This window comes from Magallana gigas, chromosome 9, assembly GCF_963853765.1.
Source record: "Magallana gigas chromosome 9, xbMagGiga1.1, whole genome shotgun sequence".
Taxonomy (NCBI): domain Eukaryota; kingdom Metazoa; phylum Mollusca; class Bivalvia; order Ostreida; family Ostreidae; genus Magallana; species Magallana gigas.
The window spans coordinates 49,364,700-49,377,204 of record NC_088861.1 but is presented as its reverse complement, the minus strand read 5'-3'; the positions used below and the strand labels follow the sequence as shown (position 1 = coordinate 49,377,204).

General features: G+C 32.8%; 1 protein-coding gene across 3 annotated transcripts in view; it reads left to right on the top strand.

Moving 5' to 3' along the window:
- The first annotated feature begins 5,760 nt into the window (after window positions 1-5,760).
- The window catches only part of LOC105323696 (uncharacterized), a 168,328-nt gene continuing 161,583 nt past the window's right edge, over window positions 5,761-12,505 (top strand). For 2 of the 3 annotated variants that reach the window (XM_066071964.1, XM_066071962.1), the window contains exon 1: window positions 5,762-5,849. The gene's annotated coding sequence lies outside the window, so the exon portion shown is untranslated. Of the gene's footprint in view, window positions 5,850-12,505 lie in introns of all 3 variants that reach the window. The other variant, XM_034478767.2, reaches the window with a different exon arrangement.

Genomic DNA, 12,505 nt, shown 5'->3' with positions numbered 1-12,505 from the left:
GTCAAGTGGATTTATATAGTAAAGTCTTTATATTCCATATGAAACCAAACTTATACAGTATATCAATTGCGTCAGAAGTGATCTTGTGTTGACAATCAGTTTAATTGGAGGGTTCAGCCGAGTTACAAATGTGGAAAAAATAATTTTGAACGTTCTACATTGGTTTCTATGACAACAATTTCTTTTACTGAATTGCTAGAGTTTTTTTTATTTAATTAAAGGAGAGCATGTCAAGTTAAGAAATGTAAGAAACATATATTATTCAAATTTCTAACACTTATTTTAATCAAATTTGGTTTAAAAACTTACTTCTTTCGAATAAGTTTAGGTAGAGGGTGCCATTTTACCAATTCAAATCAAATGCGCAACATGTAAATAATCCTTTTGCGCTTTAAAAATCTTCGTAACTTTAAAATTTTTAATGATGGCGTTTTTGACGCCATTTTACGATGCCTATATTGCTATTTCTTTGAAAAAGTGACTGCATGGCAAATTCTTTATAATGATTAATTTCATGAGTTCTAATTCAGGGACATATACGAGACAACACAACAACACAACAACAGGGACAGTTTTGTTTTCCGGGATGGGGGATGATGGGTGGGGGGGGGGGGGGGTCCAAGGCCTATTTTCCATGAACCCCACCCCCGACCCCCTCTAGATCCACACAAGCGTGAAAGTATATACAGTGCGGTCTTAGAGCAATCGCAACTTCTCGGGCCTTTCCGACAAGCTCGGTAAAACACCTCGAGGTGTTTTTTTTCGAGCTCTGCTGGAAAAGCCCGAGAAGATGCGATTGGTCTTAGAGGTAACGCTAGTTCAAGCATTGTACCCGCGTTCATACACGGACGTTGTGCTGGGTTTGTCTGTGGCTTTATGAACACCATTATTATACTTTCATGTTAAATACTGAAATCTGATTGGTTAAGACGCAGTTAATAATATTAACTATTACCCTCAGCGTTAGCAACGCACTTGGCAACGGGTAACATTAAAAAATGTTACATGCGCGAAAATTATGCGCGTACGGTTCGCTGTAGAATTCACGTTATTCCTTTATAAAAGCAGTAAAATTTTCTTAAAAATTAAAAAAAAAGACATTCAGTATAACAAAATAAATAGTGCCTGTTTGGGAGGATAACAGTTGAAATTGACACCCCTCGAAAACCATTGTCAACCTCCGCTTCGCGTCGGTTGACAATGGTTTTCTCGGGGTGTCAATTTCAACTGTTACCCTCCCAAACAGGCACTATTTATATAATAATACGGTTGATGTAAATATTTAACAGTACATTACATAACCAATTTAAGGCAATTTAAATGAAAAGAACATTCACAAGAATTTCATGTAAAACTATATTTAAACAATAAAATGCTTTAATTCTGTGGCGATATGAAGGTGGCAACATTGCAGAAATAAATACTTTTTTTCTGCAATGGTCGCTACCTTCATAACCTGCATGAATCATCAAAGAAAGCATTCTATTTTTTATATTTACACTTTTTTGCAAATTAATAAATGGATTGGAAAAAGTAAGTAAAAATCACTTTATTGCCAAATCGTCTCCTATGGGACTTTGAGTCTGACATCATGATTATTTCGTGCAGTCCGTGATTTTTCTTTTGTCGCTGTAGGTTTTGACCAATCGATAAACGGGGCGTGTATATTTCAGTCTGGCTGTTTCTATAGAGCTATGAATTCACGATAAGTTTCCGTAGGAAATAGAGGGATTCATACTCGGTAGATGTAAATATATTTAGATGCATTGGATATATTTCATCTCTCTGTCAACGGAAATCTCATGATTTTAAGAATCTATATTTATGAATTTTAAGACATTTCGCCAAAAAACTACAAAACGCCTGCACCAGAGTATATAAATGCTTATACCTTTAGTAGGCCTATATATATCAACACGTGTGATATGATATGTCCATAAACTTGTAATTGAATTGGTGGACACGCATTGGCGGATCCAAGTCAGTGCGAGTTTGCATCAAAATATATGCTTGTTATGAAATTATATTGAATGGTACATTTTTGGGGGTGAATATATATTTACTGGGAACGTAGAAATTAAGATATGACAATTATTAAAATTGTTGAAAAAAATAAAACGAGTCAATTCGTTTCTTGAAGGCGCGATTTTAGGTTTGATGGATAAACGCTTGCAAAGCACGACCTTATAGGTGAGAAAACCGGATACATGGGAGGGAACTTTCCAGAACGGGGTATACCATAAAACCAAGGCTAGGGCATCGCAGGCTAATATCTTGGGTTAATAAAAAAAATAATAATAATTTTTTTTTATCAGTTTGATGCGGTTTTTAATTTGATGGAATGAACTTTCCAGACGGGTGTCAAGGAATTCGGTGAGACAAAATAACGTTCCGGCGGAGCTAGAGTATAGCTAGGGGGAGTTAACCATTGGGCAAATTCTTTATATCTGTCAAATTGTGTTTATATTATGTAAATAAATATGCATCCAGTAGCGGTTTTTTTTAATTTCATACATTTTTTAACATGACAGATTGGAGGCAAGCCTTTTATACAATAATTTGCAAATAATGAACAGATTGTGCTAAAAAAAAATCAAGTATGCATAAAACGGAGAAGTTGAATTGGGGGGGGGGGGTCTTCAAAACAGTCTTTTATCAGATTTCTGATATACTTATTTGGAACAGTGACAAAAAATTAGAGTTAAATAGGATAAAAAAACCCCAAAATTTAGAGAAACGATGCACTAAAAACCGATTAACTGGTTTGAATTTAAATAGAAAAGTTTGCTATTTTTTCCAGTCATCTGCAACAAATTAAAACGAATGAAGACCATGTACGTATATGTATAAATCATCCATTTCAGTTTATATTTTTCATCACTGCCCGCTCCTCTATATATATCCAGCCATGCTGTTTTTTTTATTTAAATTTTAAAGAATATTATGAAAGCAATTTTCTAAAAGCAATTAAGAAAAAGTGGATACAGTATATACAAAAATGAACAAAAATATTGTTTTACGTGCATTGTATCATTCTAATGCGTACAGTGTTGATTCCCGCGCTTGCGCAGGATATCATCTGGTGATTTCTAGAAATAATTGTAAACATCCAGAACCATTCTCTCATGTAGTATTCCATAAAATCCTCTGCATTATCTTAATGCTATATAATAATTATATATAATGTAGCTTTTTTTTAAACTGAGTTCAAATTATGATCCCCAATTGCTACGTCCCAGTGTAGCGGGTCATTTCCGAACTTTTAGCCCCACTCCCATTTTTTTTTTTAAAGATAAGAAGATCCTCTTCACAATTTTTAAATACATGCAATTAAAAAAATAATAATAATGAAGATATTCTATTTTTTTAATTGTGTCTTTATATAACACTGACTGATGTTCATATGGTGTACATAGGGTTATTGGGGTTACATATGTAGGCCACTGCTTGAGTGTCACAGGATCCGGTTTGGTCGACTTCTAACAAACCTGAAGTGCATATGTATATCCCCTGCACATTCATGTTAAATATGTGTAAGGCACTGTTGGTCATATTTCTCTTTCATCACTATGTCCCTACAACCCTTATATAAGGGGCAGACCTCTGAACAGTTTAAAGTACTTCACTGTAGAGGTCTCACCTGTGTGGACACACATCTTGTCTCGCCTTGTTATTCGGTTGCGATGAAATTATCAAATTTTACACATTTTTTTCAAGCCAAATGAATACTAACATCAAATAAATTGGGCAATGCATTATTTACAAACAATATGCACATAGAATAATAAATGCATAAAATCCAAAGACCACGAAAGGAATACTACATGTCAGTCACGAGTTTCAGGTGTGCAATCGAGTATAACAAAATCAAAGGGTTGATATACCAGGTATCTGTGTGATGGTGCCTATTTACGAGCGGTGTTCACCTTTAACATTCAATTTATCACATTCCCACCAACAAAGTACATGTATTATCTGACTATTTGTTAACAATATACTGAGGTGATTTTGTTTATACCTTCCCTGCATATGTTAATGCATTACTTAATATATTCAGGGCACATTTAGAATACATTTACCAAATAATTTTAACTTATTAAAACAAATTGCAACTGAATTGTCACCTACACTAAATGCAGTTGATCATTACCGTATGTTGTACTTCTTGTTTGGTAAATGTAGCAGTCTCATATTTTATGATTTAATTACAAGTACATGTATATTACATATGCATCATTTCATTTTGATATTTTCATGATTTTTTTGAATGCATATATATTGGATTCTATAATTATTTTATTGATCTTAAAATACATTAGTGTGCATTCATTCATGACAACTTAATTTGTAGAAAGGTCCAGAGTTGCCTTTAGGGCAGTAATTATATTTTGGTCAAAGTTAAGTTGTGTCTTTTAATTTCATTGGTGTTTTAGTTTGTTTCTTGTTTGTCTATTGGTTGGTCGATTTCCCTCCAAAAGTTCTTTGGGTTTTAGTTTAATCTTTGTCAAGAGTTTGAAGAGAGCGGACTGTAATAAAGGTGTACAGACGTTTTTGACAAATTACATCTCTTCTTGGTAAGTTAATCTAATATTACTAATATTAATATCATTTATAATATTCCTACTAAATGTCAAATCAGTATTTAATCATATTTATAATTCTTTTGCACTTTTCTCTGATTGAATGAATAGTGAGAGAGAGACTTTTGAAATAATAAGTTAAAGTTAAAATAGTTATAACTGAAGTCTCCCTAGATGTGTTTTAATCAAAACTACTTTTATGATAGTGTAATAGATGTGTAATTAATTACAGAATGCACATATACCTTGCAACCATTGAGTCATATTGAACTTGGTTCAACTAGTACATGGGGCTTATTCCCATAGAATGGTATGTGTATGTTCATATGCTTAGAATATCCGATTAATGTATTATATGCATTACATAATTATAGCAATGGTTTTATAACTGAAATGTAAATGCATGTAAATTGATATAAAGGAGATACTATGTAAATTGTAGTTTACTTATATAAGTTATCTCCCTTTATAAAGTTAAATTACTTCAATACATTGATTGTACATCAATACGTAATTACTTGAAGTTCATGTGTTTTATGCCGTATATTCACACTTGTTATATTGTTTTTACAGGGTCAAATCAATCTATTTATATAACTGGTGATGATAATAAAAGCCCGTTATTCGAACCCTAACAGGAGTGTTGATTTCTTCTTTACATCAACGGATAAACCTGTTACATAAACAATTGTTGGATTTGCGATAATAAACCGCATTACTTCACAACATTAACACTGTGTAAAATTAAGGCATTAAATGGGAAGTTATTGAATGCATGCAAAAGATACTGTGTGCTTTTAGAAGTGGAGGATTGCTGGGGATGTTCGGGAGGGGGGGGGGGGGCACTACAACATAGGTTTTATATCAAATATTTACATCAAATTACAAAATTTTTCAATTTATTTTATGATAAAGTTTCTTCTAGCAAACAACTCTTGTTTTCAACCTGCCTTTAAAATTAACGAACAGCTCGGTGTGCGTTGGGGGGGGGGGGGGGGGTATCCAGGTTATATACGTTAACATGGTTAATATATAACGATCACATTCACAACTATGTTACTTTGAAGTTGGCCGTATAAAATATTATTAATCTTATACGTTCCTGTGTAAAAATACACGTATATATGTGAGAAAATCATCTTACTGCTTTAGCAATGTTTACATCCTGTTACTTTCACTTTGTGAGTGACGTCACAGTGATGGTCACATGGTGTGCAGGGAGCTGCCTTTAGTCTCGTTCATTCTCGATGTACACATGATTCATTGATTGTAAGTTTTTCCTGCATTTAGTTTTGTTCCTTTTTTTTCTTTTTGTCATCCACAATTCACACCACGTTGGTGGAACATTAATGTAGAGTGGAAATGTCATGTCCATTACTAACGTTAAAAAAAGTATGTAACTCAAGTTAAAGCTGACATGAATTCATAAATACGCATTACTTCCCTTTTATCTCCGACTACCGCCATATTAGTTGTCGATTTCTATTGTTCTGCTCATCGCTACACACCCCCTATATAAGGCCGAGAGCCCTCGTCATGCTTCACCGCATTCAGGAATTTCATACACCCGAACACGTTACCTTGGACGAAAAGACTTGTAAAAACGCGTTTTAACAAAAATAATATGAGAACCACTTCACTGGCAAGATATATCCAATAAACGACGAAACAGGACAGACTGAAATCCAGGCGCAGATACTTCAGAAATTCCTCGATAATTGTAGACCGTTTTCCTGTGTATGTTATAACATCGCACATGCGCAAACCACACACTGTGGCAGATCGAGCAATGTCAATTATCGCATGGATTTTATAAACGGGGAGTTTTTGTAGGAACGGATAGAAACGTTGTTACCTTCTTGGATTTACTATCATTTAGCTACTGTGTTGGATGTAGTGTCGCCAGGGTTTTTCAAGAAGATGCAGACGTTATGCACTCTGTATGAACGACGCACGTGTTCGATGTGCATGCGAAGTAAGGCAGCACTGTCTGTGCAAAATAATACAGATACCTTGGACATCCTTTCAAAGAATAAATATATTTTGTATTTCATTGATTGTTGTTTTCTTTATTCTTTATTACTACATTTTACTACAATGTGTAGTTTATGCATTTAGAAGTCCGTGCAATGTGAATGCCTCTATCGGAAAGCAACCGACCGTAACTTTCTCAACCGGTATATATACCCCAGTGGCAGTAGAGGAGCGATCGAAACTAGTATGGCGACCAAATGCTTTTATGAATTCATGTCAGCTTTAAGGTTGTGTTTCTCCTGAGACGTTAACAGTGACGACTTGTATATATTTACTGATGCTACCTAGCCAAATCACAACCTTCTCGTATTACTATATTTATTTTCTTTTACGAAGAGTTACTCTACATTTAATGTTACCTTCACGCCGATTGTTATTAATCTTTTTATTACATACACATTATTCTCTTAAATATTAGATCCATAATGATTTTTGGTTAATCTTCTCTGTGCAAGGTTGATATCTAAATCATGTTTTTTGGTTCACCCGTATGTGCATCCTGGATTCACGACTTATTTTTTACTCTTCTTTCTCTATCAACACAATGTGGGGGTGCAGTATTCTTTTCCACTTTTTATATCATGGTAGAACAAATAAACAAACACCAAGAAAACCTCCTTAAAATTTTAACAGTAAACTGTCAGGGCCTTGGTGATGGAAACAAGAGGAAAGACGTTTTTCAAACCCTTAGAAACAAAAATTATCATATATACTTTTTACAGGATACCTATTTTACAGAAAAAGAAGAAAATATGATTAAATCACAATGGGGTTATAAAGCTTTTTTTAGTTCTTTTAAGTCAAACTCCAGGGGTGTAGCTATTCTTTTTAACAATAACTGTGAATTAGAGGTTCACAAAACATTTAAAGATGATAGTGGCAACTTTCTTATTCTTGATGTTTCTGTTGATGATTTACATGTTCTACTGGTAAATGTATATGGCCCAAATCTAGATACACCTACATTTTATACAAACTTATTACAGCATATTATGAATCTTTTTACGAACCAACGTATTGTTCTTGGTGGTGACTTTAATTTAATTTTTGATAAAGAGTTAGATTCAATGAATTACAAAAGCTTGAATAATCCCAAATCAAGACTTGAATTACTAAGACTAATTGAAATTTTAAACCTTAAAGACTTTTTCCGTGAAAACAATCCAAATCTGAAAAAGTATACCTGGAGAAGGAAAACCCCAGTAAAACAAGCCAGGCTGGATTTTTTCCTAATTTCAGATACATTACAAAATATGTCTCCAATGATTGAAATAGAAAATAGCTGTAGGTCAGTCCATTCCCCAGTTGTTTTATTTATAAAAAAGAATGAATTCTTAAAAGGTAAAGGATTATGGAAATTTAATAACTCCCTATTAACTGATAAAGAATATATCAAAATAGTAAAACAAATAGTTATAGATATTAAACATAGGTAATCACAGATTACAAAGCTCACCGAGACGAGACATCACTCTTATGAGACTTCACCTTTATGAGACCACCTTTATCATATTAAATGAAAATCATACTTTATGATCTTGGATATTCATGGATTCTGTTTTGACACAATATCGCATATCATCTGTTAAAAAATTGTATGATAATCATATGTTCATATGTTAATCAATACAATAATTTAAAATTAAATATTGCATCCTATCATATTTACAACATATATCATATAATACAATAAAATACCATAATAAACAATGATGAGATATGATATTGTTAACGTATGATATGACATTGTATTGTGTTATACGTTATTGTATTTGATCAAATAATACAATATCACAATATAATAAACAATATAGTATTATATTACAATATCATATTACATAATACATCATAACATTGAAACATATGATATTATATTGTATAATATAGTATGATATTGTATGATACTGTATCATTTTTGTTACATAATATGATATTGTATCATATTATACAATGTTATCAAATGATACAATATTATGTGATAAAGTAAAATATTATATAATACAATATTATACATATTGTATCATATGATACAATAATATATTTTACAATATCATACAATACAATTTCATGTGAATCAGATGTGATAATAAATCATATTATAAACCAATATCATATTATACAATATCGTATGATACAATGTTATATAATATAACAGTATCATATTTTACAATTTTATGTGATATAATTCTATATTACAGAAACTAATATCATATTATACAAAATTGTATGATACAATATTATAGAAAATACAATATAGTATCATAGGATACAATATTATATTTTGCAATATCTTATGTAATAGTATCATGTGATTTAATAATAAATTAATAATACAATATAATATTTTACAATATTGTATCATAATATACAATACTATACATAACGATATCATGATACAATATCATAACATAAAATATCAAAAAAAATTACACAATATCATATCGTATCATATAACTTTTTATAATATTACATATGATATTATATTGTATCATATTAAACAATATTGTTTCATACCATACAATACTATATCATAGGAATCATGTAATATATCATTTATAAACAAACACATCTATCTATCGGGCAGGTTTGAGTGAGGTAAGAGATTTCTTTAGCATCCTTGATAATGGAGATCAGGCTCTGCATTTGAAGCAACCTCTGCGTTTCATTTATAATATAGTTAAATCAACTATGCAAGCTATCATCTATAAAACATGTGACATGTTCCAAAAATTGAACCTCATCCAGCATCCGAAACCTATGGCTCATATTCAGCATTTAAGCCTGTCAGGTGCATCAGTATACATAAGACGCATCTCCATGCAAGTTTGGTGAAGTTCAGACCAGTAATAACTAAGATATCATCATCAGAGGGCACTAGCAATTAAAACCTTAACCTGCTCCAGCATCCGCTACCTTTGACTCAGATTCAACATCCATGCCTGTCAGGTGTATCTGTATCATAAGACACACCATCCATTCAAGTTTGGTGAAGTTAGGACCTGTAATAACTAAGATATATTTTATAGCATCCTTGATAATGGAGATCAAGCTCTGCATCTGAACCTTCCTCTGTGATTCATTCATACTACAGTTTAATCAACTATGCAAGTTTGAAAAAGTACTATTATCTATTAAACATGTGACCTGTTCCAAAAACTTAACCATATCCAGCATCTGAAACCTATGGCTCAGACTCAGCATTCAAACCTGTTAGGTGCATCAGTATCATAAGACGCACCATCCATGGAAGTCTGGTGAAGTTAGGACAAGTAATAACTAAGATATAATCATCAGAGGGCACCTGTTTAAAAAACTTTAACCAGCTCTAAAAACCTTAACCTCCTTCAGCATCCGAAACCTATGGCTCAGATTTAGCATTTAAGCCTGTCTGGTGCATCAGTATCATAAGACGCACCATCCATGCAAGTTTGGTGAAGTACGGACCAGCAGTAACTTAGATATTGCTATCAAAGGGCACCTGCAACAAAAACTTTAACCAGCTCCAAAAACCTTAACCTCCTCCAGCATCCGAAACCTATAGCTCAAATTCAGCACTCAAGCCTGTCTGGTGCATCAGTATCATAAGACACACCATCCATGCAAGTTTGGTGAAGTACAGACCTGCAGTAACTAAGATATTGCTATCAAAGGGGACCTGCAACAAAAACTTTAACCTGGTCCAACAATCTTAACCTCCTCCAGCATCTGAAATTTAGGACTCAGATTCAGCATCCAAGTCTTTCAAGTCCATAAGTAGGTCCAGATGCATCATCCATGCAAGTTTGGTGAAGATAGGACAAGTAATAGCTTAGATACAGGACCTGCAACAAAAACTTTAACCAGGTCCGGACGCCGACGCCGACGCCGACGCCGAGGGTATAGCATAAGCTCCCCCTGACTTCGTCTCGGTGAGCTAAAAAACAATACTCCTGTTTTGTGTACAATAAAGACAATATATCCTCTGTACCGGATGATAATATACAGTTCACTATAAGCGACCAATTGTTTTTAGATACCCTGCTCATGGAAATAAGAGGAAAAACTATCTCGTACTCAACTTATATTTAAAAAAAACTCTTGAAAGAGAAGATAAGCTTAAAAAGGAAATTTTAAATCTAGAACAGAATTTGACTCAGGATTCTAGTCAACAACTTGAGGAAAAACACAATGAATTGGAAGAAATTAGGAATATTAGATTAAAAGGTCAATGTATACGATCAAAAGCAAATTGGATAGACCAGGGAGAAAAACCAACAAAATATTTCGCTAATCTAGAATCAAGAAACTATATTAATAAACAAATATTGTTAATTGAGAAGGACGATGGATCAATAATAAGAAAACAACAAGAAATTCTAAGTGAAACAAAGACATTCTATGAGAACCTTTATACAAGAAAGGACATAATAGAAACAGAAAATATACATGAAAAACTGAAAGACTTTAATATACCTAAACTAAATCAAGAGGAATCGGAAAATATCGAAGGTCCTATTACAAACACAGAAGTTTTCAATTTTTTAAAAAACAAGAAAAATGATAAAAGTCCAGGACCTGACGGATACACTAGTGAATTTTTCAAATTTTTTTGGAATAATATTGGATCTTTTATTACGAGAGCAATTAATAACTCAAACGAATTACTGCATTTTACAGAACCAAATAAGTTAGGAATCATAACTTGCTTGCCGAAAGCTGGAAAACAAAAACAGTTCCTAAAAAATTGGCGCCCAATAAGTCTTCTAAATGTTGTTTATAAAATAGCATCAGGATGCATTGCTAATAGGATTAAGTCACTATTAGACAAATTAATAAATAAAGACCAAACTGGTTTTATCAAAGGAAGGTTTATTGGAGAAAATATAAGACTCATATATGATTTAATGAATTATACCGAACTACATAGAATACCAGGTTTAGTAATGCTTATTGACTTCGAAAAAGCATTTGATACTATATCTTGGAAATTTATTTTTGAAACACTGGATTTTTTAAAATTTGGACCATCTATAAAAAAATGGATAAAGACCTTTTACAATGGCGCCAAATCATGTGTTTTGCAAAATGGATTCACTTCTGACTATATTTATCTTCAAAGGGGCTGTTGACAAGGTGACCCCATTTCTCCATATCTTTTTTTATTATGCGCTGAGATCTTAGGAATTTTAATTAGAAATAATAGGGATATTAGAGGAATTGTTATAGATGGAATAGAATATAAGCTTTCTCAATATGCTGATGACACCTCTCTTATTTTTGATGGTTCGCCTCAGTCTATGGATGGTATTTTAAGAGTTTTAGATTATTTTGCAGATCTTTCAGGACTAAAAATTAATTACACAAAAACTAAAATGGTTTGGATTGGGAGTAAGAAATTTTCAAGAGAAGTATTTCACCATACAAGATGGAAACTAAATTGGAATAACTCAACCTTTGATTTACTAGGAATAAAATTTTCTGTAAATCTAGATGAGATGTCTAGCATTAATTATGAGCCTAAACTGTCAGATATTAAAAGGATTTTAAACCAATGGAAATTAAGAAAACTAACCCCAATTGGTAAAATCTCAGTAATAAAAACATTGATTCTGCCCAAATTAAATCATCTGGTGCTCTCTTTACCTAACCCAGACTCTGATTTTACAAAAATTTTAAATAAGGAAATTTACCAATTTTTAGCTCACCTGAGCCAAAGGCTCAAGTGAGCTTTTCTGATCACAATTTGTCCGTTGTCTGTCGTTGTCGTCGTCGTTGTTGTCGTTAACTTTTCACATTTTCATCTTCTTCTCAAGAACCAATGGGCAGATTTCAACCAAATTTGGCACAAAGCACCACTAGGTGAAGGGGATTCAAGTTTGTTCAGATGAAGGGCCACGCCCTTTTTAAAGGGG